General features: G+C 38.7%; 1 long non-coding RNA gene across 2 annotated transcripts; it reads right to left on the reverse strand.

The window, feature by feature from the left end:
• Nucleotides 1-27508, reverse strand: LOC138816377 (uncharacterized). 2 transcript variants are annotated; one of them, XR_011368649.1, is made up of 5 exons: nt 27262-27508; nt 5144-5260; nt 3600-3650; nt 1459-1654; nt 1-722 (listed from the first exon to the last, which is right to left on the reverse strand). It is a non-coding gene; the product is annotated as an uncharacterized lncRNA (long non-coding RNA). The 2 variants fall into 2 exon arrangements; XR_011368650.1 differs by lacking the exon at nt 27262-27508 and adding an exon at nt 16888-17046.
• Nucleotides 27509-27669: the final 161 nt, after the last annotated feature.

Here is a 27669-nt window from a genome sequence, read left to right on the forward strand (position 1 = left end):
TCTAAGGGGCCCTCAAAAATAAATACTTTACCTTGAGAGCATTGGCACCCACTTAGGGGTGTCTAGACAGGGAACAGACCTAAGAAAGGAGACCTCCAGTTTCAAAGGTGAATCATCTGGGGTTGAGGAACACCAGAGAACTCTTCATTTGTTTGTTTAGCTTTACTTGATATTGTAACCCAGTTCTTGCACGGCAGTAGATTAGAATAAGTTTAGGGCATTAAATATTAAAAATAAAACAAAAATAAATACTCCACCACTTTTTGCTTCAATCACTTCTAACCTCAAAGATATATATATTTTCTAACAAGATGCTTAGAAGAAACTGAAGAATACTCCACTTCTATCTTCTCCCTTAAGACTCTCTTTAGATTCCATATCGAGAACAGTGAAGTTATTCTTTGCAGAATTATTTCAATAGATTATTTTTCTCATGGTCTTGCATTTGCTCAACAAGATGTATGAAGAAGAATAGAGTTAAATCACACATTCCTTGGATTACAGTGTCTGTTACAAAGTCAATACTTTTATGTCCTACTTCTCAGTTCCCCTCTTAGCTCTTGAGTGATTTCCAATTAATCATAGCTTCTTGGGTTCAGGTCTGGTAAAGCTGAAGGACTATAAGGCCTCCCGCACTGCTATATCTTCATGGTTTCTCTTTCAAAACTCTTTTATTTGGATGTGGAATTTATTTTCATGTCTTCAATTTGTTCTGCAATACACTGAACCAAATAGACTCTAAAATCACTTTAGGTAGCAACAACATTAAGACAATCTATATCAAAAAATTTTGGCCTCCCACCACTGCAGAAGCCAATATGCTTAGCTAGGGCTTCTAAGAACGCGTTTGCTTACCTTTTCAATTTTCCCAATTCTTTTCTGATCTCAAAAGTTTTTGGCTTATGTAATTAGATAGGTCTTCACTATCTCATGTTAATAAGGATATTATATTTTTGAGCTACTTAGAAATGAGAAATAATTGGTTTGAAGTATCCAATCAGATTTTTTTCTGTGTTCCACTGCTTCACGAGGAAAGACATTGTGGAAAGTATTACAAACAGAAAAGTGTAAACCCAATACCTTCTATCATTGTGGAGGACATTCTCTCCCTAAATAATTTGAACCAAATTATCTTTTTCAGGAAATTACTGTTTGGTAATTGAAGTCAATTCACAAATTTTAATTTCTTATTTTTTTTAAAAAACTTTGAGTGTAAATACCACTACAACCTTGTTTTTACACAGTAAGAGTATTTTTCCTGGTTAAGGACAATTCTCAAGGGAACCTACATGATTTACAGCAAGGTTTGTGAGGTTTGTGAAGAGCCATCTTCACTCACATTGCTCCTTCTCAGCTAAGTCTCTATGGATTTCTTTACATGAAACACTATTTTTCCAGGTAATTTAAAATTTTCTTAATAGGCTTAGTTGTGAAAAAGTTTGAACAATTAAAATTTACCTGTCATAAATTTTTAAACTTTTTTGAAATTCCTTTATCAGAATCGCGAATTCACCAATCCTAATTCCAAATTTACCATAAAAACAGTTAATATGTTTTTTCCTGATATGCTGTCCATGAATCTATCATTTTCCAGTGGCTTCGTTATGCATGTATATGATCATATGAGCGGATGTTGAGCAAAATGAACTCCAAGCTATGGAAACAGAGTCATTTATTAGCAGTTGTGGTTTCTAATGTACAATGTGATTTCTATTTTCTTTGGGATTTTCCTCTATGGTTTATCCCTTGCTGTATTTGATTTTGGTACCCTGTCAATTGTGCATACATTTACCTTAATTAGGGAAGGGAACAGGAACAACAAAATGGCGAGACAGAGGACAAAGGGCAAACCAATGCAATAGCAATACTCACAAGACAATAAGTTGGAAATGTACATTACAACTTGTGAGGCGTATTGGGGTGAAGTAAAACTGAGAGAAAAATGAGAGAGGGGGTAACAAGTTTGAAAAGTTGTGTATTCACTAGCTTACAATTGCTGTAACCCCACTGAACATCACTTTGACATTAAAATTAAATTTAAAAAATAAGCTGCATGAAATAAAATTTCACTGTATTGGTATAGTAAATATTATTATTTATGTAGTAACTTTTTAAAAATCAGTACTATTTGACATCTAATTTGAATTAATTACCCATTTTTAATCACAGGGCCATCCACTTGAATGTTGTCCAACTGGACAATATTTTCACAATATACTTGCCAATATTTTGAAAAAAAATAAATTTAGTACTTTCTCATACTAAAACAGAAAACACGTTAATTTTACAGAAACCCAGAAGTTTTAAAAGTAAATAAGTTGTTAAGAGGACAGAATATATGTGGTCTTCAACATTCCTCTGACTAATAACTACTCATTTTGAAATAATGAACATTCCATACCTGAGAGATTCAAAATAGTATTTTTTTGCATGTTATGAAATCCTGCTATAGGTACATTTTCCAATGGGGTGTTACAGATAGAGAAATCAACAGAAAAATTGCCACATTCTGGTATAGTATAAAACTTTGAAACATCAGTTATAATTAATTCTTCAAGAGTAAGCAATTGTTTATCAGAATTAAGCTATTACTTCTATGACCATCAATCCCAAGGTTTATGCAATAAAGTCATCCTAGACCAACGGTTTCCAACTTGTAGGGTGCACCTCGAAATTCCCTTAATTCACGTCATGAATAGCTTATCTCCATTGTGAAAAAATACTACACCTCTGCTAATGTGATGCCCTACGTGTTCTGGAAAAAGCACCACAAAAAAACTGGGTTGCATCATTTTTCCTCCACTGGTATTCTTGCAAATATTATTTATATTTATACTTTTATAACTATCATAGATAAACAGGATTCTAATATCAGAAGATTACATTTCAAAGCCCACCTAGGCAGGAAGGTTCCCTAGATTCTTATCTCCAATAAACTTCTCAGCAAAAGCCAGACACAAGTGGTAGTGATGTTGAAGTGGTAGGGCACAAGCCTTGAGCATAAACAGCCTCAGAGACCGTGTCCAGGCCCAGATTTCAACTCCTAGGACAAACCAATAAAACAAAAACAAAAACAAACCCCAAACCTAGCATTTTTCTCATTGTATACAGAGACATGTAATTAAGGAAATTGCTTCCTGTATTACATACAGGTAGAAGAAAGAAATCACATAATTATTCTCTTCATACAATGTGATACCAAAGCCTCAAAAAATTGCTCTTTTTCTAAATTTATAAATTAATATCATCCATTGTTGGCAACTCTGTCTACATTATTCACATCATTTTATAAATAAACTGTTTGAAATATCTATTAACAGAGTTCTAAATATAGATCCCTTGAAAGTATATTCTAGGCAAATAGAATGCAGGAAACATTTGTAAATTTGTCAATTAAACCCTCTACTTAAAAAGAATTTTGTAGTATCCTATAGAATATGAAATTACAAACAAAACCAAAATATATATTTTAAATCTAAACTTTAATTTAGCAAGATCTATAAAGTCCTACATTAGACGAAGTTTGCTATATCGCTAGGCTTAAGCTTTTGTAATCCTTCATCCTTTCCTTGGAATCTAACAGAATGAAGATTACTTACTTTTTCAAATTTTGGATGGAAATCATGAGCCATTTTGCATCTAGGAGTGTTCTGTAATGAAGAGAGCATTTAAAAGCACAACTGAGGATTATATATGAGTTGCATTTCAATAGGAAACGACTTCTCAACACATAATGACAAAATTAGCCCAAACTACCAATTGCGTATTTCTTTCTTGTTTCGTTTCTTTTATTGAGACAAAATTATACTGCCTGGTCCAGCGAAGGTATCACTATGTAATTCCAGTTTCTAATGTCCTGTCAGTCTGAGTGCTAGAATTCTAGGCTTGTATCACATTGACCCGCCATAGTTTCTTGGTTTATTTAATCTAGATACAGACTAGCAATTCTGAACTTCTCCAGTCATATCATCCACTAGACTGCTCAGACTGTTCATGTACTATTTTAAAAGGTGTTCTAACATTTCACAGAGGATATGATCATTTTCAGATACACCTGTGGGGTCTCTGACTCATTCCTCCATGGATCCGATCCCTTTCATAATGATTACTTGACTCTCTTACTGTCTCCGGTCCCTATCTATGTAATTTTCTTAAACTTTTTTGAAGAAAATTCACTTGAGAACTTTCTAACATTAAAAATTATCACTTGATTCTAGTCTTACTGAGGACATATTATCTATTGTTTCCTAACTTTTCTACATATTCTGAGAATTGCTTCATTTTTATATTTGTGTGTGCACATATAAGTGCCTCTGTGTTTATGTGTATGTTTGTACGTATGTATGCAAAAGCCTCAAGCTCTTATTCAGCCATCTTGCTCATGACTGGTATTCCATCACTTGAGCCATTCTTCTAATACAGCTTTTGGCTCATTAATTATAAATAGTATCTCAAAGACTGTTCTGCCCAGGCTGGATACTAACCTGAGCTGAATAGCAGAGGGACAGAGCCCAGGACCAGAGTTCAAGTGCCAAGACAACTACCAACAAAAAATATATAAGTAAAGGAAAGAAAACAAATGTGATCTTATCCACCAGTTCATGGCTCGTATAATCCCTGCTCTCTCAAGATGGACTTTTTTTCCAGTTAAGTCCATGCTCTTATATCTGACTTGCATTGTAAACAGAATTATTCTTCCATTCTACTTTCTACAAATTTGCGTGATTAACAAGCGTGATTTAGAAAGAGAGTGGCCTCATACTTCGTGTTCCACGTAGGAGTAATGATTTCCCTATATCACTTTCATAAATCTACATACTAGACTTGGCTTTATTGTTTCAATATTGTCTTATTTGTACAGTCTTCTATAGCGTAATGAACCCTTAAACTTAAACACAGAACTTCTCTTTTTCCTATTATTGCTATTGATTCCCCTACTGTTAACTCATGTACACTTGGGAAATAATGTGCAGCACATACACTCATTAAAAAAATGATCTGAGAACCTTCTCCCCATTTAAAATTCGCCTTAATTTACAGAGGACTTACAAAGTTTGAACTCAATATACTCATGGATAATGTATTTATAAGCAATATAAATGTTATTTTCTCTTTACTAAGTTGTCTCTGAAACACGTGTTACCTCAGGTCCAAAGGTGTCCTTGTGTTATTTCGGTGAAGCTAGAAAACATTCATTATACCTCAAGCATCACCATCGATTGTTCCTGGAAGTAACTGTTACTGGATGTGGAAACTGATCCTAGGAGGAGAATGGAATACAGAGGATTGACAAAGTTCAAGTTAACTTGTGATTTCCTTTTTACTGTATGAGAAAAGCACAAAGATGGCGACAAGGCAGTAGGGAAATACCAAAGCTCTCCCCAACCAAAAAGAGAGTTCGAGTTCCAATGCTTAATCTCCCTAAGAGACCGACAACAACAAAAAGACAAACACTCAGAGAAAAACAGGAGGTGGAAAATAATAAAAAGACAGAGAGGAAAATAAGAATTTCAGAACAGAGAAAAGCGAAGACCCCTCCCCCAACATTCACTGGCCACAAGGCAGCTTGCCAAGCCATGGCCAGCCGGCCCGGAGGGGGCTGCTGGAGTCACAGAGACACAGGGGGCTGCCTGCAGATCACCCGTGCAGAAGCTTCCTGAGGTACCAGTTCACAGACCCTCTGATCACCACAAATAGAGAAACCTACCAGCTGGGAGTCTCCATGATGATCCCACCCCCACCCCTCACTCTCCATCCAAGCAAAGAAGCTCCATCCCACCAAAGCTGCCTGGCACCAGCAGTGCAACAAAGGGAGCTGTCTGCAGATAGCACAGAAGCCACCTGAGGTACTGGTGTCAGACCCGCTGATTGCGATGACCCAGTGGGGGCCACCGGGGTCCCAGAGACACAGAGGGTTGCCTGCAGATCACTCATGCAGAAGATGCCTGAGGTACCGATGTCAGACCCGCCGATTGGGACAACCTGGCAGGGGCTGCCAGGGTCCCAGAGACACAGGGAGCTGCATGCACATAACTCGAGCAGAAGCCGCCTGAGTGTGGACACTGTGGATCCGACAGCTTCGAAAGAAGCAGAGACAAAAGAGCCACCACCGCCCAGCCTAGCCCGCAACCACCCCAACTGAACTCAGATTGCAACAACGACTGACAACCTACACCACACTGAAACAACTAGCTCCAGGGTGAATACCCCAAAGGGGACAGTGTATCCCTCAAGGAGACCAGAGCTGAAGGGAATCCCCAGGCCCTGACCCAGACTCCCTACCCCAACACCCTGACCACAGGACCCAATAAAATTGGGAACTGTTCGACAGCTCCACTGGCCCTTGGAGCACATTCTGCTGGCCAGGCTAGAGCAAGATCACCACTGGAAGGGAGCTTAAACACCCAAGCCAGGAACAGCGCCCCTGGGTCAAGACAATCAACTGTAGAAGAAATGTAAACTGTGTACCCCAGGCTGCATAAACTAGGTGGTATACACAGCAGCACAGGCCTAACCAGCATGCACCAGGTGGGGGGCCAGAACCAGGCCTGGCAATCCGGTACCTGAACAACACAACCAATACCTCCCAACTGAGCATATGCCTCAGCAGAGGGATGAAAAACAGGGAACTGCACCCCTTGGGAAGCACACCTGTGACAACAAAAGACCTGGAGACTCAGCACAAGAGAAGCCAAAACCCCACCAAAACCCAACTCATATACTCTAGGCTGGGATTGGGCAACACAGGCCACCAGCACCTGATAGTAGGCAGGAGCTCAGGCTGGTAAGGTGGCTCAGCATTAGAGTGATAGTCTTGGGCGCATGAGACCCTGGATCCGATTCCTCAGCATCACATGAGCAGAAAAGGTCAGAAGTGGTGCTGTGGTACAAATGGTAGGGTGCCAGCCTTGAGATGAAGTGCTGAAGGACAGCAACCAAACCTATAGTTCAAGCCCACAACCGGCCCCCCAAAAAACCAACCAACCAAACAAACAAAAATATCAGGAGCCCATAGCCGAATCCAGCATCTGGGAGAGTGCATCCAGAGCATCCGATCTTGCCAAGAGCACACGTAGGAACAAACAGAAGCAGTCTAGGGTGCTCATCCCTTCCAAAGGTGGGAATTGCCAGCGATCTAAAGCAGAGAGCTGAGAATCCTATGTAGGTCAGACCCTATGGAGGTACCTATGGAGGTACGCCCCCAACAGAACCCAGACCAGGTACAGACTCTATCTACCAATGCAGAATCAGCAACCAAGCAAAGACAGACACACCAAAATAAAATTGCAGATTAGTCTCCAATAATCCTTGAACCCCATGAGAAAATCACCGAGAAAAATTACAAGGTTTATCACTACCCAGGATAGCAAGCTATCCTCAATAGCCAGCAGCCACACAGGGAGAGCCCCAGTGGGAGCAAAACAGGAATTTAAGAAAAAAACTACATCCAAGGTATGCTGGAGGCTATGACTCAAGAAATAAAGCGAGAAATAGACCAGTAATTGAAAGAGCACAAGGATGAGCTATCAAAAGACATACAAGATCTCAAACAGGAGTTGCATGCAAAAATAGAGGCTGCACAAACCTCAGTAAGAAGTGAGATAAATGCCAAATTATAGGTAGTACATACCTCATTAAGAGGTGAGATCAATAGTTTGAGAACCAACATCGAATCCATAAAGGAATCCATTTCCTCCATACAAACCACAATAGAAGCCACGATCAGCAGAGTGAATGAAATGGAATGTAGAGTGTCAGATACAGAAAACAGAATACACCAACTGGAACAAAAAGTGACAGATATGGAAAAATCACTCAAATTAAGCAAAAGGGAAATTCAAGAGAAAGAAAATAATGCCAAGAAATTTAACCTTCATATAATTGGAGTGGACGAAGGTGAGGAATTTCAGAGCAAGGGAATGCAACACCTATTCAACAAGATTATTGGTGAAAAATGTCCCCACCTCAAAAAAGAACATCTTACCTACATAACAGAAGCATATAGAACACCCAACAAGCAAGATCCCAGGAGAAACATTTCTAGACACATTATAGTAAAAATGATAGATCTGAATAATAAGGAAACAATCTTTCATGCAACAAAAATGAAGAAGGAGCTATACAACAATGGGGAAAAAATTAGAATCATTGCAGATCTCTCCACACAAACACTGAATGCAAGAAAGGCCTGGGAAAGTACCATACGAGCCCTGAATGCCAGTAACTGCCAACCCATACTGATATACCTGGCAAAGCTAGCATTCACATTCGCTGGAGAACTGAAAATTTTTAATAGCAAAGAAAAACTAAATGAATACATAAACATTAAGCCAGGATTACAAAGAATACTAAGAGTGGAGACACAACCTGAAGAAAGAAACCAGGAACTGGGACCTGCACCCAGACAGGCATTAATCAGTCTAACTGAGCAAGCACAGGAGGAAAGAAAAGAAGAAAAACTCAGGAAAACAGGGAATGACAGGTACAACAATGCATCTCTTTATACTTTCTCTTAATATTAATGGGCTTAATTCACCACTCAAAAGAAAAAGAACTGCAGACTGGATCAGAAAACATGACCCATCGATCTGTTGCCTTCAGGAGACCCAGTTCTCAGCCAAACATACAAACAAATTCAGAGTAAAAGGTTGGAAAAGGATCTACCTATTAAATGCCCCCAGGAAGAAAGCAGGTGTAGCTATCCTGATATATGACAAAATAGACTTTTCCTTAAAATCAGTTCAGAAAGATAAGGACGGACACTCCATATTAATACCGAGAACAATCCAAGAGGAGGTATTACCATCATCAACTTATATGCCCCAAATATTGGTGCACACAGATATGTTAAACAAATACTCTCAAACTTACAGAATAAAATAGATCCCAATACGATAATACTAGGAGACTTTAACACACCAATCTCACCAAAGGACAGGTCTACCAACCAGAGGATTTGCAAAGAAGCTACTGAATTAATTGAGGCCGTACTTCAAGCAGAATTAACTGACATCTACCGAGTATTTCACCCTAAAACAACACAGTACACATTCTTCTCAGCAGCTCATGGAACTTTCTCCAAAATAGACCATATCATAGTTCATGCAAGGAACTTAAGCAAATACAACGGGATCAAAATAATACCCTGTATCCTATCAGACCACATTGAAATCAAGCTAGTTCTCAATAACAAAGCATACTGCAGAAATTTCTCTAATACATGGAAATTGAACAGTACACTCCTTAGCAATGCCTGGGTAATGGAAGAGATCAGAGAAGAAATAAAACATTTCCTACAACTCAATGAAAACACTTCACAAAGAAACTTGTGGGACAGAGCAAAAGCAGCCCTGAGAGGCAAATTTATTGCCCTCAGTGCCCACATCAAGAGAATGGAGACAGACCAAGTAAATAATCTAATGTTGCAATTAAAACAGCTAGAAATACAAGAAAAAATAGAACCTAAAGTTAATATACGGAGCCAGATAACCAAATTAAGAGCAGAGGTTAACCAATTACAAAATCAGAAAATTATAGCCAAAATTAACCAAACAAAAAGCTGGTTCTTTGAAAAATAAACAAAATTGATGGACCGTTGGCAAGATTAATTAAAACAAGAAGAGAGCAAACCTATATTAACAGGATTAAGGATTCCACGGGAAAAATCACAATACGTAACCAAGATATCCAAACAATCCTAACAGACTACTTTCAAAAGTTATAATCCCTAAAGGAAGAAAACCTGGCAGAAATGGAAGCATTTTTAGAGAAATACAAGTTGCCCAAACTGAGCAAAGAAGAAATAAACCAGTTAAATAAGCCAATATCCTACAACAAATACAGGAAGCTATCAAAAGTCTTCCAACAAAAGAAGCCCAGGGCCAGATGGATTCACAGCAGAATTCTATAAGACCTTTAAAGAAGAACTAATACCCATACTCCTCAAGCTCTTCAGAGAAACAGAGAAGGAGGGAGCTGTCCCAAACTCATCCCCAAACCAGGCAAAGACCCAAACAAAAAGAGAATTACAGGCCAATTTCCTTGATGAACACAGATGCAAAGACCCTTAAGATTCTTGATAACAGAATCCAGGAACACATAAAAAAAACATACACTATGACCAGGTAGGCTTCATCCCAGACATGCATGGATGGTTTAACATATGTAAGTCAATAAATGTAATCCAACACATCAACAGAGCCAAGGTCAAGAATCACATGATTATCGCCACAGATGCAGAAAATGCCTTTCGTAAAATTCAACATTCATTCATGCTAAAAGCTCGGGAGAAAATAGGAATAGGAGAAACATTTCTTAAAACAATAAAAGCCATTTATGACGGACCAATACCCAATATTATACTTAATGTGGAAAAGCTACAACCAATTCTCCTAAAATCAGGAACAAGACAAGGATGCCCACTGTCTCCACTCCTATTCAATATAGTCCTGGAACCCTTAGCCAGGGCAATAAGGCAAGAAAAATACATTAAAGGGTTCAGCATAGGGAAAGAAGTTAAACTATCCCTTTTTGCAGACGACATGATACTATACCTTCAGTATCCCAAAAACTCCATCCCCAAAATCTTAGAAAACATAAATCACTTCTGCAAAGTAGCAGGATAAAAATCAAACCCACAAAAATCAGTTGCCTTCCTGTACACTGACAATGTACAAGAAGAGAGGGAAGTAAAGGGAGCAATCCCATTCACAATAACTGCCCAAAAAATAAAATATTTAGGAATTAATCTAACCAAAGATGTAAAAGAACTATTTAATGAAAACTATAAAAAGTTAAAGAACAAAATTGCAGAAGACACTAGGAAATAGAAAGACCTCCCATGCTCTTGGAAAGGCAGACAATATAGTGAAAATGGCAATACTGCTCAAATTAATATACAAATTCAATGCAATTCCTATTAAAATCCCAATGATGTACATCTCTGAAATACAGGAAACAGTCCAAAAATTCATATGGAACCACAAAATACCTAGAATAGCCAAAACAATTCTAGGGAATAAAGACAACAAGGGAGGGATGTCCATGCTTTACTTCAAACTCTACTATAGAGCCATAATAACAAAGACAGCATAGTACTGGCACAAAAACAGACCCGAAGATCAATAGAATAGAAGATCCAGAAATAAATCCACATGCCTATAGTCAGTTGACATTTGACAAAGGAACAAAAGACATACAATGGAAGAAACACAGCCTTTTGAACCATTGGAGCTGGGAAAACTGGGTGGCCACATGCAGAAAACTAAAAGTGGACCCCAGCCTACACCATGCACCAACATCAACTCAAAATAGATTAAAGACCTTAACATTAATCCTGAATCTCTAAAACCACTGCAGGACACTGCAGAGACACTTGAACTAATAGGCACAGGAAGGACTTTCCTGAACAGAGTCCCAGGGACACAACAAATTGGAGAGAGACTCGACAAATGGGACTACCTTAAAATAAAAAGCTTCTGCACAGCTAAATCTATCGCAACCAAGCTAGAAAGACAACCAACTAATTGGGAAAAAATATTTACCAGCAACATATCAGTCAAGGGGCTAACATCCATTATATACAGGGAAACTAATCCCTCCCAAGCCTAACAAACCAATTACTAAATGGGCAAGGGAACTACAGAGAGACTTCTCAGATGAAGAAATAAAAATGGCAAAGAAGCACATGAGGAAATGTTCATCATCCCTGGTGCTGAAGGAAATGCAAATAAAGACAATGCTGAGATACCACCTTACCCCAGTCAGAATGTCTCACATCCACAAATCAGCCAACAACAAATGCTGGAGGGGATGTGGAGGAAGAGGAACCCTATACACTGCTGGTGGGAATGTACACTTATATAACCACTTTGGAAAGCAGTCTGGAAGGTCCTTAGAAAACTAAAATTGAACCTCCCTTACGACGCAGTCATACCACTTCTAGGCATCTACCCTGAACAACAGGAACCAATATACAAGGACACGTGCACCTCCATGTTCATTGCAGCACTGATCTCAATAGCTAGGATATGGAAACCACCCAGATGACCCATCACAGATGAATGGATCCAAAAATTGTGGTATCTATAAACAAAGCAATATTATGCAGCCATTAGAAAATGAAAAATAATGACATTTGGAGGGAAATGGATGGAGCTAGAAGGAATCATGTTGAGCGAGGTAAGCCAAGAGCATAGAGACAAACGGTATATGGTCTCCCTGATAAGTTGATGCGAAATTCAAAATGTTAGTTGGTACAACAAAATTAACAGGACTTAAGAAACAAAGAACTCCCACTCATCTGGTCGAACCACTACTAAAAATCCCGATGCTGCTGATCATATGTATGGTGTATAGTGTACACTGTTATATATTATAGACTGTGATAGACAATTCGCTCCAGGAAAGTTAAAATGAAATTGTGATTTTAAATGAGCATCAATAGTCCACTATATGGTGAAATTATGTAATCACTTAACCACAATTTAAAAAAAAAAGAACTTCAGGGAACCTAGGGAGTGAAGGGATGGTAGGGGGAAAACAATGCAAAGGGTAACAATACTCAATATGAAGTGTACTCATTACCTTGCTCATCTAACTGTAACCTCTGTATAGTATCTTTACAATAAAAAATAAAAAAAGAAATGAATCCAAAGGCTTGAAGGAAACTCTTTCCCTGACTTTTTCTAGTGTGTTTGACTCATACATGACTTTTCTGTAAATTCTAGTTGAGAGTATTACAGAAAGTAATAATTTACCGGGAAGTTCCTGGAAGATGGTGGAGGAGAAGCGAGAAGCTGAAGGCTAAACAAGCTCTCACATAGAAAGCAGATTTAGAGTTCCAGTGAACAGTCCTAAGCCAGAGAATCACACCAAGTTTGCCATCAGAGGACAAAGAGTTAGGCCAGAGAGGGAAAATCCAGGCAAAAAGACAGATCAGAGCACTTGCCAGGAGATGCCACTGCTGCAGAAGCTGTGGCAGCGGCAGCCGTACCCACCATACCTGAAACAGAGAGGCTGGGACGAAGGAGCCAGACGCGGTGGGCAAGCAGATTCTACTCAACACCAGCAAGAACTGACAAAGAGCAGACATCGTCATCCTGTAGTTCGCAGACCAGAGATGACCCAGGGACCAAGACACTGCATGAGTAGAGGCCTAATATCCTCACTCCTTCTCAGCAAGCAGAGGAGGGAAGGCCACCCCCCCCCCCAGTACTGGAGATATCCATCTTGGATACTGACAAAGCTTTGTGGAGCTGCTAGCTTCAACTCAGGCATTGGAAGAAAACTAGAGACTTTTAGCAGGTCACAAGAACCTAAAGTGACCTGCCAGACTCAACTCCAACCAGAGAAAAGTCACCCAGCACAGGTGCCAGCCCAAGGAATGGCTTTCTTCACTGGATAATTGGAGCCAGAGGCTGCCCCTCCCTTTAGCAGCCTTGACAATCAATTGAAATTTAGTAAACATAAACCCTGAGAGTGGCTACCGGCTGGGCTCTGTGAGTTTCTCACAAACTAACCCCTGGGAAAAGCTACTATTTGCTGAAAGGCCTCAACCCTACACAGAACCTAGCCTCATCACAGCATCTCCAAACTTGAGGAAAAAGCCATCTCCCTCTTTTGTGACACTCAAGCAGATCTCCCTCCCATTGAACAAGCCTGGGAAGAAGATCACAAAATCCTGGGTTAAGCAGAGCATTTTTCTGCCTGTTAAAAAACTGACTTAAGAAACCAACCAAGCCACAGGAAATTCAAACACCACAAGCAGACCAAAGAATGCAAAAAGAGGTTGGCTACGGAAACAAGGGAGTTACAGGATTTTCCCCACCCCTCCCAAAGAAAATTAAAAAAAAATTTTCAATTTTTTTGCACCTTTTATAAAAATTTTTTTTCCTCCTTCATAGCAGAGCTCACAACAATTCTTCTCCAACTCTTCAATGAAATTGAAAGAGAAAGTTCACTACCAAACACATTTTATGAAGACATCATAACATTCATCCCAAAACCAGACAGGGACTCAACAAAGAAAGAGTACTAAAGACCCATTTCTTTGATGAATATTGATGCAAAACTTCTCAACAAAATTTTGGCCAATCAAATTCAACAATTCATCCAAAAAATCATACACCACGATCAAACAAGATTCATTTCAGGGATGCAAAGCTGGTTCAATACACGCAAATCAATTAATATTATTCATTACAACAGGAGCAAGGATAAGAACCACATGGTTATCTCAATAGATGCAGAAAAAGCATTCGAGAAGATGCAACACCAATTATGATGAAGATTTTGGAAAAATGAGGAATCCATGGAACATTCCTCAATACAATACAGGCTGTATATGACAAACCTAGAGCCAGCATTATACTTCATGGTGAAAAACTGAAGCCATTTCCTCTTAACTCAGGAACAAGACAAGGATGTCCACTCTATCCACTTCTCTTCAATCTAGTATATTAGAATGCCTAGCTACAGCAATAAGAAAAGATGTAAACATAAAGGGGATCCAAATGGGGAAAGAAGAAGGAAAACTCTCCCTCTTTGCAGATGACATGATCATGTATTTAAAGAATCCCATAGACTCCACTCCCAAATTACTCAAGCTGATTCAAAACTTTGGCAAAGTAGCAGGTATAAAATTCATGCCCAAAAATCAATGGCTTTTCTGTATGCCAACAATTAGAATGTGTGGCTGAAATTAGGAAAGCAACTCCATTTGTAATAGCTCCCCCCAAAAATGAAATACCTAGGAATTAACATAACCAAAGAAGTGAAGGACCACTATGATGAAAACTTTAAAATCTTGAAAAAGGAAATAAAAACAGAACTTAGAAAATGGCAAAACCTCCCATGCTCCTGGATGGAAAGATTAACATCGTGAAAATGGCAATACTTCCCAAGGCTATTTACAAATTCAATGCCATACCTATCAAAATTCCAACGTCATTCTTCAAGGATATAGAAGAGGCAATCGAAAAATTCATATGGAAAAATAAAAGTCCCTGAATAGCAAAAACGCTCCTCAATGGTAAGAATGCTGCTGGAGGAATATCAATACCAAATTTCAAACTCTACTCTAAAGCCATAGTAATCAAAACAGCTTGGTACTGGCACAAGAACAGACCTCAGGACCAATGGAATAGAACTGAAAACCCAGAAATGAACCTACAGACCTATAGCCATCTAATATTCGATAAGGGAGCTAAAACAATAGAATGGAACAAAGACAGCCTCTTCAATAAATGTTGCTGGCAAAATTAGTTAACTACTTGTAGAAAACTAAACCTAGATCCTTATAAAACACCTTGCAACAGAATTAAGTCCAAATGGATCAGAGACCTTGAAGTCAAAGCAGAATCTCTTAAAATATTACAGGATGGAATAGGAGAAACCCTAGGTCTCCTTGGCGCAGGCCGAAATTTTCTTAATAAAAACATGGAAAAACAAGAAATCAAAGAAAAGTTGGACAAATGGGATTGCATGAAGTTGCACAGCTTCTGCATGACAAAGGACATAGCTAGCAATATCAATAGAAAGCCCACGTATTCGGAGATCTTCACTACCCATAAAACGGACAAGGGTGTTATTCTAAAATATACTTGGAACCCAAAAAATTAAATCCCCCAACAACAAATCCTCAAAGAGGCAAATGCCCTATAAATAAGTGGGCCAAAGGTTTAAAGAGAAACTTCTCTGAAGAAGAAAGAAGGATGTCCAATAGACACATGAAGAAATGCTCAACCTCTCTAGCCATAAAAGAAATGCAAATCAAAACAACATTGAGATACCATCTCAACCCAGTTAGAATGGCAAAAATCAAGAACTGTAAAAACAACAGATGCTCAGGGGATGTGGACAGAAGGGAACCTTACTTCATTTTTGGTGGGAGTGTAAACTTGTTCAACCATTTTGGAAAGCAATATGGATGTTTCTCAAAAGAATTCACATAGAGCTCCCCTATGACCCATCAATCCTACTTTTGGGCATTTACCCAAATATTTACAAACACGACCACACTAAAGCTACCACACAACTTTGTTTATTGCAGCATTATTTATCATAGCCAAGTTATGGAACCAACCCAGATGCCGCTCAGTAGATGAATGGATCAAGAAAATGTGGTATATATACAAAATGGAATTCTATGCCTCCATCAGAATGAATGACATTGCCCCATTTGTTAGGAAATGAAAAGTCTTGGAAAAATTTATATTAGGTGAAGTAAGCCAAGCCCAAATTAACATAGATCTCATGGTTTCCCTTATTTGCAATATCAAGTATATGTATGAGTCAAGCAGAAAAGGTCAGATAATTGATGTTAGGAAAATGAACCCTTAGATATGTATTTAAATGTTTTTTTCCTTTAATGCATTCTTTTCTAAGGCATTTATAAGATTATTAACCGTTGATTTGTATGTCCTTGCCACACAGTATAACCCCAACTTTCACTATATTTGATGTCGGTATAGTTTGTGGAGGAGAAAGTGAAAAACAAGTTGTTTAAGGATACAGGTGGTCTCATTTTAACAATGAGAAGTACAAGCTGTCATATCGAAAACGAACTTTACTATTTTGTTTGCGTGGGGAGGATTGGATGAAGGGGGCGAGGGGAGGCTGGGAAGGGATGTGAAGGGTAAAGAAAAGAAGAGAGTGCAATGGTTGATAAGAAATGTACTCATTGTCTTGCCCATGTAATTGTAACCCCTCTGTACAGTATGTTCCCGGACCCCATTTTTTCTAAATCTTTTTTAAATTTTTATTATTACCTTTTTTCAAAAAAAAGTTTTCTAGTAAATTTTTTTCTGTTATAATTTTTATTTTAGCTGTATGTATGTGTGTGCGCGCGTTTTTCTTTCATTCTTTCTTTCTATTTTTTTAAATTACCTTTTGTTTTTGTTTAGCTCTACTGAACTTCTGATCTTTTTTCTTTCTTTCTTATCCTTTTCACATTTTCTTCTCCTTGGTTCTTCTTTATGTTACTTAATTGTTGTTCTGCACATCCTCAGACAAACCTGTAGTCGATTATTAGGCCTTATCACCCATTGTGTACACACTTAATCCACAAATTTATTACTCAATTCAAAACCTCTTAGACTTAAGTTCCTTAATAGCAATACTACTTCTTTATACCTATATAATATTTTAAGTAAGTTTATATTTAAATTTTTCACATCTCCTTTATTTCCCTCCCCTTCTCTCATATTCATGTTTTTCTCTTAATAGATTGTTTCTGTTTCTGCATAATATATTTAATTTTTACTGTTCTATTTTTTCTGTTCTCTTTTTTCCTTTCTCTTTCTTCTTTTTCTCTCTCTGTACTTTCATCCTATCCAGCCTATTTCCTGCTTTGAGATTAGGACTTAAGTTAACTCACCCTGTGCCTTCCCACATCACTCTATTCCTATTTTTTACCCACATCTCTCCCTAAACCTAATAATTTCTAGCTTACCAAATTCTTTTTGCGGTTTGTAGCCCATTAATATATAGTTGTTTGATGTTGAATAGATGTATCTGTTGAACTAGATTGTATCTGCAGACTATTGACTGTGCAAATAGGGACTTTGGTTGATGCTTGTCTTAAGTTAGTGTTCCAGCACAAAACTGGTGTTATTTTCATCCCAAATGGGCAGAATAGGCAGAAAACCACAAGAAAAATGGCAAGTCCGGGTATCTCCACTCCCACTCATGATAACCAGGGACAGAACAGATAATGAATAATCCAGAGGAGAGTTACCAAATAGCTCTACAAACACTGCTGGCAAACATAATTAATGAAAATATTGAAAACATACAAAGGACTCTGTATGAATGTGATAGGGAGAGACAGGAGGCAAACAAAAGGTAAATGGAGACAAACAAAAGGTCAATGCAAGAAAAGATTGAAAACACACAAAAGACTCTGTATAAGCGTGATAGGGAGAGAGAGGAGGCAATCCAAAGGTTTATACAGGAAAATCATGAGCATGAGGAAGCTACACAAAAACTGATACAAAATTTGCGTGAGCAGCTTGAGCATACTCAAAGAAAAAGGCAGGAATGGCGTGAACAGGATGAGAACACTCAAAGAAAACTACAGGAATGGCAAGAACGTGAGGAAACCAATCCAAGAGTAATACAGGAATTGAGAGGGCAGGATGAAAATACACAAAGATCATTGAAAGCGTTCATGGGATCCATTAACAAAGAGCTGAAGAAAGTCAGGAAGACCACAAAGGGAATGCTGAATGGAATACAACAGAATGAATGGGAGTCCTAGGAACCAATAACCAGTCAACTAAGTGATTTGAAAATAAACACAGAACACCAAACTAAGGAAGAAGTTCATACAAGATCTAAAAAAAAATTTCAACAAAGAATTTGAAGCCATCAAATCTGACCAATTAGAAGGAAAAGAAATACAAAACGAAGTAGAAATTCTTGACAGCAGTTTAGACCATGCAGAAGATCGAATCTCGGGATTGAAGACAGCCTAGATATTACAGAGAAAGAGCATACAACCATCCAAGACAAGTCCAAGAAATATGGTAGATCTATCCAACACTTGGAAGACACCATCAGAAGGCCTAATCTAAGGATAATGGGTGTAGAGGAGCACCTAGAAAGAGAAGTTAATGGTCTAGGAAATTTGTTTAACAGGATCCTAGCAGAGCACTTCCCAAACATGGAAAAAGATAGGGCTCTTCAGTTACAAGAAGCTTTTAGAACCCCAAATAGACAAGACCAGAATAGTACATCCCACTGTCACATTATAATCCACACAGGATCAACTCAGAACAAGGAAAAGATTCTTAAAGCTGTCAAGGAGAAATGATTAATCACCTATAAAGGGAAAGCAATTAGAATCATCTCAGATTTCTCAGCAGAGAAAATAAAAGCAAAAAGAGCCTGGAATGATGTATGCCATGCCCTAAAAACAAACAACTATCAACCAAGAATACTGTACCCAGCTAAAATCTCCTTCATAACTGAAGGCCAAATAAAAAACTTCCATAGCAAAGAAAAATTGAAAGAATAACTTTCCACCGAACCAGCCCTACAAAAAATTCTTAAAGATGTCCTACACATAGAAAACCAACAAGACCACAGTTAAGGCCAAGAAACTGCACCCAAAATGAGAATCCAAGAACCATAGAAAGAACCCAGTTTTCGCAGAACCCAAGAAGGTGGATAACATGGCAGGAACTTCCAAGTAACTCTCAGTCCTATCTCTCAACATTAACGGACTTCACTCTCCAATTAAGCGACATAGACTGTAAAATTGGATTTAAAAAATAAGATCCTTCTATCTGCTGCCTGCAGGAGTCATATCTTGCCATAAAAACAAACACATTTTTAATGTTAAAGGATGGAACAAAATCTACCAAGCAAACAGACCCCATAAACAGACAGAGTTGCAAACCTTAGAGCAGATAAAATAGACTTCAAATTAAAATTAGTGAGAAGAGATAAAGAAGGTGTCTACATACTAATTAAGGGATCTCTCCTTCAGGTGGATATTATAATTCTAAATATTTATTCGCCAAACAAAGCATCACACAAATTTATCCAAAGAAACATTACTTTCCCTAAAATCCCACAGAGATCCAAAGACATTAATTGTTGGGGATTTTAAAACACCACATTCCCCACTAGATGAATCAACTCGGTAAAAACTCAACAAAGAAACCACAGATCTAAACAGCTGCATAGATCAACTAGATTTAACAGACATCTACCGAAGCATCAGAATACACGGTTTTCTCAGCAACACATTAAACATTTTCTAAAATAGACCACATTTTAGGCCACAAAGAAAACTGGTCCAAACTCAGAAACATTGAAGTTATTCCTTGCATTCTCTCTGACCACAAGGGAATAAAATTAGAACTCAACACCAAAAGCCACCAAAGAAATTCCTGTAACAAATGGCTGCTCAACAACACTCGGCTGAATCACGAGTGGGTCATAGAAGAGATAAGGAAGGAAATTCAAATGTTCATGCTATTCAAAAAAAATGAGCACACAAATTACCAGCTCCTCTAGGACAGAGCAAAGGCAGAACTCAGAGGCAAGTTTATAGCTCTGAGTTCCTACATAAACAAATTGAAGAGATCTGAAACTAACAATTCAATGAGACATCTGTACATCCTTGAAAAAGAGCAGCCAGATAAATGCCAATCCAACAGACAGAAAGAATTAATTAAAATTAAATCAAAATTAAATGAATTAGAATCCAAAAAAACTATAGAATAAATCAACAAAACAAAGAGTTGGTTCTTAGAAAAAATTAACAAAATTGAGAGACCCTTAGCAAATCTTATCAGAAAAAGAAGAGAACACACCCAAATAAATAAACTCAGAGATTAGAATGGAAACATCACCACAGAAACCACCAAGATTTAGAATACTATAAGGGAAAACTTCTCAAAATTTTATGCTAATAAGTTTGAGAACTTGGCAGAAATGGCTCTTTTCCTAGCAATTATTGACATGCCAAATCTAAATCAAGATGAATCAAACCATCCTAACAGGCCCATATCAAGCACTGAAATTGAAACAGCAATAAGAGACTTCCAAGCTAAGGAAAGTCCAGGACCAGAGGGTTTTAGAGCAGAATTATACAAGGCCTTCAAAGCAGAGCTCACACTAATACTCCTCCAAACTTCAATGAAATTGAAAGAGAAAGTTCACTACTGAACACATTCTATGAAGCCATCATAACCCTCATCCCAAAACCAGGCAGGGACTCATCAAAGAAAGAGCACTAAAGACCCATTTCTTTGATGAACATTGATTCAAAACTTCTCAACAAAATTTTGGTCAATCGACTTCAAGAATTCATCCAAAAAATTATATAACTCCTTCAAGCAGGATTTATTTCAGGGATGCAAAAGTGGTTCAATATACGCAAATCAATTAATATTATTCATCACATCAACAGGAGGAAGGATAAGAACCACATGGTTATCTCAATAGATGCAGAAAAAGCATTCGAGAAGATCCAACACCCCTTTATAATGAAGATTTGGAAAAATTAGGAATCATGGAACATTCCTCAATACAATAAAGGCTGTATATGACAAACCTACAGCCAGCATTATACTTCATGGTGAAAAACTGAAGCCATTTCCTCTCAACTCAGGAACAAGACAAGGATGTCCACTCTCTCCACTTCTCTTCAATCTAGTATATTAGAATGCATAGCTACAGCAATAAGACAAGATAGAGACATAAAGGGAATCTAAATAGGGAAAGAAGAAATAAAACTCTCCCTCTTTGCAGATTGCATGATCTTGTATTTAAAGAATCCCATAGACTCCACTCCCAAATTACTCAAGCTGATTCAAAACTTTGGCAATGTAGCAAGGTAAAAAATTAACCCCCCAAAATCAATGGCTTTCCTGTATGCCAACAATGAGAAAAGTGTGGCCGAAATTAAGAAAGCAACTCCATTTGTAATAGCCCCACAAAAAATAAAATACCTATGAATTAACATAACCAAAGTAGTGTAGGACCGCTATGATGAAAACTTTAAAAACTTGAAAACAGAAATCAAACAGAACCTAGAAAATGGCATAAACTTTCATGCCCTTGGATTGGAAAGCTTAACATCATGAAAATGGCAAAACTTCCCAAGGCTCTCTACAAATTTAATGAGATACCTCTCAAAATTCCACCCTCATTCTTCAAGGATATAGAAGAGGCAATTCAAAAATTCATATGGAACAATAAAAGACCCCGAATAGCAAAAACGCCACTCAACGGTAAGAATGCTGCTGGAGGAATATCAATACCAAATTTCAAACTCTACTATAAAGCCATAGTAATCAAAACAGCTTGGTACTGGCATAAGAACAGACCTCAGCACTAATGGAATAGAACTGAAAACCCAGAAATGAACCTACAGACCTCTAGCCATCTAATCTTTGATAAGGAGCTAAAAAAATAGAATGGAAGAAAGACAGCCTCTTCAGTAAATGGTGCTGGCAATATTGGTTAACTACTTGTAGAAAACTAAAGCTAGAACCTTATATATCACCCTGCACCAGAATCAACTTCCAATGGATTAAAGACCTCGGAGTCAAAGCAGACACTCTGAAAACATTACATGATGGAATAGGAGAAAACCTAGGTCTCCTTGGTCCAGGCAGAAATTTTCTTAATAGAGACCAAGAATCACAAGAAACCAAAGAAAGGTTGGACAAATGGGATTGCATGAAGTTTCAGAGCTTCTGCATGGCAAAGGACATAGCTAGCAATATCAATAGAAAGCCCACGTATTGGGAGAAGATCTTCACTAGCCATAAAACGGCCAAGGATCTCTTATCTAAAATATACTTGCAACTCAAAAAATTAAGTCTGCCAACAACCAATCCTCAAAGAAACATCTGCCATATGATTAAGTAGGCGAAAGACTTAAAGAGAAACTTTTCTGAAGAAGAAAAAAAGATGGTCAGTAACCTCATGAAGAAATGCTCAACCTCCCTAGCCATAAAAGAAATGCAAATCAAAACAACATTGAGATACCACCTCACCCCTGTTAGAATGGCTATAATCAAGAACTCTAATAACAAGAGATGCTGGAGGGGATGTGGACAGATGGGAACCTTACTTTATTTTTTCTGGGAGTGAAAACTTGTTCAACCACTTTGGAAAGCAGTATGGAAGTTCCTTAATAAACTCCACATAAAGCTCCCCTATGACCCAACAATCCCACTTTTGGGCATTTACCCAAATATTTACAAACAAGACCACACTAAAGCCACCAGCACAACTTTGTTTATTGCAGCTTTATTTACTATAGCTAAGATATGGAACCAACCCAGTTGCCCTTAAATAGATGAAAGGATCAAGAACATGTTGAATATATACAAAATGGAATTCTATGCCTCTATCAGAAAGAATGACATTGCCCCATTTGGTAGGAAATGGAAAGTCTTGAAAACAATTATGTTAAGTGAAATAAGCCAACCCCAAAGAAACCTAAGTCCCATGGTTTCCATTATTTGCAATATCTAGTATATGTATGAGTCAAGCAGAAAAGGTTAGATAATGTGAAGTTAGGAAAATGAAACATCAGATATGTATTTAAATGTTTTTTTTCTTTCATGCATTTGTTTCTAACGCATTTATAAGATTATTTCTTTGTTGCTTTGTATGTCCCTCCCCCACAGTATAAATCCTGCTTTCACTGTATTTGATGTCGGTATAATTTGTGGAGGTGAAAGGGAAAAAAGTCGTTTAAATAAGGATACAGGTGGACCCAATTCAACAATGAGAAATACAATTTGTCATGTCGAAAACGAACTTTACAACTTTGATTCGGGAGCGGGGAGGATTAGGTGGGGGTTGGGGGGAGACTGGGAAGTGATGGGAAGGGGAACAAAGGAGGAGGCTACAATGCTTGATAAGAAATGTAGTCATTATCTTGCCCAAGTAATTTTAACCCCTCTGTACAATATTTTCACCACAAAAAATAAATTAAAAAAAGAAATAATGTGCCATTTGAAGGCCAGCATAGAACAAAAGGAAATAACGTTGTTTTAAACAGGTTCTACTCCAGGGACTGGCAAGGCGGCTCAGTGGTCGAGAGCTTGCCTTGCATGCACGAGGCCCGGGTTCGATTCCTCAGCACCACGTAAGCAAAAATAAGCCAGAAGTGGTGCTGTGGCTCAATTGTTAGAGGGCTAGCCTTGAGTTGAAGAGCTGAGGGACAGTGCCCAGGCCCAGAATTCAGGCCCATGACTGAAACCCCCCCCCAAAAAAAAAGTTCTACTGCAAAGAAACAAAGACATGGAGGTTTCAAAGTCTTATCGATGTATATTTCACCCCTGAGATGTTTATCTTCTTGCAGGAGTCATTTATCAATTCCTTTAATTAAGTTCTGAGTTCTCCAGAGCAAGAAGGATTTCAAAGAAGCATCCAGTGAGTATAATCGGGAAAAAGAGCCTCTTCTCAGATCAGTACTTCTTTAAGAGGGTTCCAATGAAATATGGGTTTTTTTTATTTGCTTGTTTGCTAAGTGTGTGTTGGTTCTCTGGCTTGAACCCAGAGGCTGGACCCTGTCCGTGAACAGTTTTCTTTCCTGCCCACCAGCCCCCAAATCTAGTATTCTACTGCTTGAACCAAAACTCCACTTCTGGCTTTTTGCTGTGTAATTACAGATAAGAGTTTGACAGACTCTCTTGCCTGGGTTGGCTTTGAAGTAAGATAATAAGAAAGCCAAGTGACATCAACTGTATAGACTTCTCTTTCCAACGTGAAATATTAGATGAAGTTTATTTTAAAGCTAATATTTGACAATTTTTTTCTTTTTTTATTGTGAGCATACCGTTCAGAGGAGTTACAATTACATTGGCAAGATAACAAGTACATCTCTAATCAAGCATTGTTTCCTCCTCTTTTTTTCCCCATCCCATCCCTTCCCATACTACCCCCTCCCCCCTCCTGGTCCTCCCTCCCCCCAACCAAAGTTGTAAAGTTCTTTTTTCGACGTTAGAACTTGTACATCTCATTGTTTCAATGGGTCCACCTGTATCCCTAGTTAAACGATTTGTTTTTAGAGAATATGTCCAGCAAATAATCCATAACATTACTCAGCAAAATTAGGTGCACTGAATAATTTTGGAATTATTTGTATTGCTTGGGAAGATTATTGATCTTTTCGTTCCTTTTGCGGAAAGTTAAAAGTCATATTTCACCTTTTTTATTGGTTGTGGCGCTTGAACTCTGATCCTGGGCGCTGTCTCTCAGCTCTTTAGTTCAACTTGAGTGCACTACCACTTTAGTTACAGCACCACTTCTGGGTTTCTGGTGGTAAACTGAAGATTAGTATCTCATGGACTTTACTGATCAGGCTTATTTGAACCACAATCCTCTGGTTTCAACGTCCTGAGTGTCTAGGATTACAGGTGTAAACAAGAAGCACCTGGCAGATATTTGCATTTATGTGCACTGAATAAAACTATGTTGACAATGAATGGAAATTTTAACCAAATGATGACATTGCAGCTTTTCAGAAAAATTGACATAGCAATAAATATGTCCTCTATTTCCATTTTGTTACATTAATGACTCATGAGCTATGGGACCCTTACATTAGCATCCTCTGACATCTGTATAGGTCAATTTAGTATCAGATAATGTTCATAGAGAAATATAGAAAGACTGTGATTTTTAGAAAGCAAAGGAGATCACCTATGAAACAACAGCATAGAAGGAGATACATTTTATCACACAGAGATTAAGAACTAGCCTAAGAGATTTAGAATGCTATAGACAATGAGGTAAAGCCTAGTTGACAACAAGTTCTTCAATAACCAAAAATGGTTCTCTAGAACAGTTTCTGGTATACCTTAGTTACTATCATTTATTCCTTACATCTGCAGTTATTCTTTATCTTCTGTCACAACACTTAATTACCCTCTGCCTTTTTGGTGCCATAACTGACCAAAAGGTTTCAAAATCACACTTAGACTGCCCTTCTCTTTGTGATTAGCAGTGACGATACCAAATGCTGGAATCGTTGAATTTCCAGAATTAATCTTCACCTGACATCTAAGCACATTCGTGGCTTTAATAGCTATGACTTAATGAACAAAACTTTTTTTCAACACAGTTTCCTAATATAAGTACATGAATTAGGGACTATTGCCAAGTGTCAATATGGAAGGAGCAATTATATATTATAAGTATGGGTTCTTTATTTTGCATTTACTAACTAAATGTTTTTGTTTTTGTTTTTGTTTTTGTTTTGCCAGTCCAGGGGCTTAAACTCAGGGATAGGGAATTATTCCTGAGGTTTTTTCTTCTTTTTTTTTTGCTCAAAGCTAGCACTCTACCACTTGAGGCACAGCACCACTTCCAGAATTTTTCTTTTTATGTGTTACTGAGGAATTGAACCCAGGGTTTCATGCATGATAGGCAATCACTGTACCATGAAGCCCCATTTCCAGAGCCCTAAATGACTTTCTTAAGATGGCATTACATTTTTATTCAGTAACTATGTATCATAATTTTGGCCAGGTGCTAGAAATGATGTGGAAAGCAACACAATACAATAAATCCAGTAAGGCTGGATGGATAATGAAGAACTGTCATGGTCTAGCCAGGGCACAGAGGGGCTTATCTCATGGAGCTGTTTCAACAGGCTGAGCAAGACAGCACCTGAACTACAGCCCACCTCCAGAATGAGAGGGCAACCTTGGGTTCTAGCCACATGTGGATGCCGAACCCCCTCCTCCAGCACCCATTCAACCAGTTCTTGTGAAAGAGGGAGAGAAAAAAAGTCACAATTACAATTAAGAAGGTTGCTGATGGCTTAGAACTCTAATCCTAACTACACAGGAAGCTGAGATACAAGAATCATGGTTCATAGCCAGCCCCGGCAGGAACTTCTGTGAGACTCTTATATCCAAAAAAACACCAGAAAACCAGAAATGGTGCTGTGGGATTAAGTGGGAGAGTGCTAGCCTTTTGCTGAGGAGCTCGGGAACAGTGCCCAGACCCAGAGTTCAAGCCCCACGACTGACAAGAAGTGGACTTCCTACCACCAGAAGTCTACTGAATAACAACCATTGTCTTAGGGAGCATCGTAGCAAAGTTAGGCTGAGCTTCCTGTGAAGTTGAAGTCCTAAGTAGGTCACCAGGCTTCTGTGTGCCTCGGTTTCCCCAGCTGCAAAACTCCACAGAATGAAGGATCCCCTTCCATATGGGGATAGGTTAATGATGAAAGAGAGCCATGTTTTGTTTCATAATCCCACATCTGTTGCATGATTAATAAAAGACCTCATCTGAGCCCTTTCCAGGTATCTTCTTGTCATTTGCTCACAGAACTGCAGAGAACCTTATCTGTAGGCTGCTCCCTCTGTGCCTAGCCATGTTCCACAGATCCCTCTGTATAAATCCCTTGTTTCCTAACAACTGTCCTGTGAGGAAAATGAGGTCTGATGGTTGCGGCCCTACCCAGAGCTTTACCTATGGTCAAGAATCGGCTGCTGTGGAATAAAAGTTGGGGATAAGCCATCTAAATTGATGACTGCGCATGTTGCGACCTGTCTACCAACCCAACTACAGAGGACCAGGCCTGGAAGAGCATACCTGTCACAGATAGGAGAACCTCGATCCAGCCCAGCCAGACCATATATTGAGTCTCTGTTTTAGAAATGCCCAAGACAGAAAGTTGGTTCCTCAGAGCCAGGGAGAGGAAACAAGCAGGGGTCATGGTGCCTCCAAGGGTGTTCTGACCTCAGCAGGGGTGGTTTGGGGGCGGCCACTCACCTGTGCTGCTGGGAGAAGCTGCTGGAGGCTGCTCCAGGTGGGGCCAGCAGTGATGGCAGTGGTTTTGTGGACAAATGGGCCCAAAGTAGAGAACCAGGTCCAGGGATCAGGTTGGGGCTTTAATCGGGCTGGCAGTGAGACATTGCCTGATATTTGAAATCTCAAAACTTGGGAAAGGGGGAAAGCAGCTGGGGCACCGGCAGGCTTCTCAATTTCCTACTATACTCCGAAGTCGCCTTGAGTCTCTTCCTCACCACTCAAACACCTCACCTTCCTCAACTGCTCGTAGTGGTGTAAACTAACATTGGGAATCCCGGTGCTACCAGGCAGCATGGAATGTGGGCGTGGCCACCATTCTTGTATCCCATTGGTCAGAAAGAACCATGAAAGAATGGGGGTGTGGCCGGA

Source organism: Dipodomys merriami, unplaced genomic scaffold (genome assembly GCF_024711535.1).
Source record: "Dipodomys merriami isolate MVZ:Mamm:240054 unplaced genomic scaffold, mDipMer1.0.p SCAF_693, whole genome shotgun sequence".
Lineage (NCBI taxonomy): Eukaryota > Metazoa > Chordata > Mammalia > Rodentia > Heteromyidae > Dipodomys > Dipodomys merriami.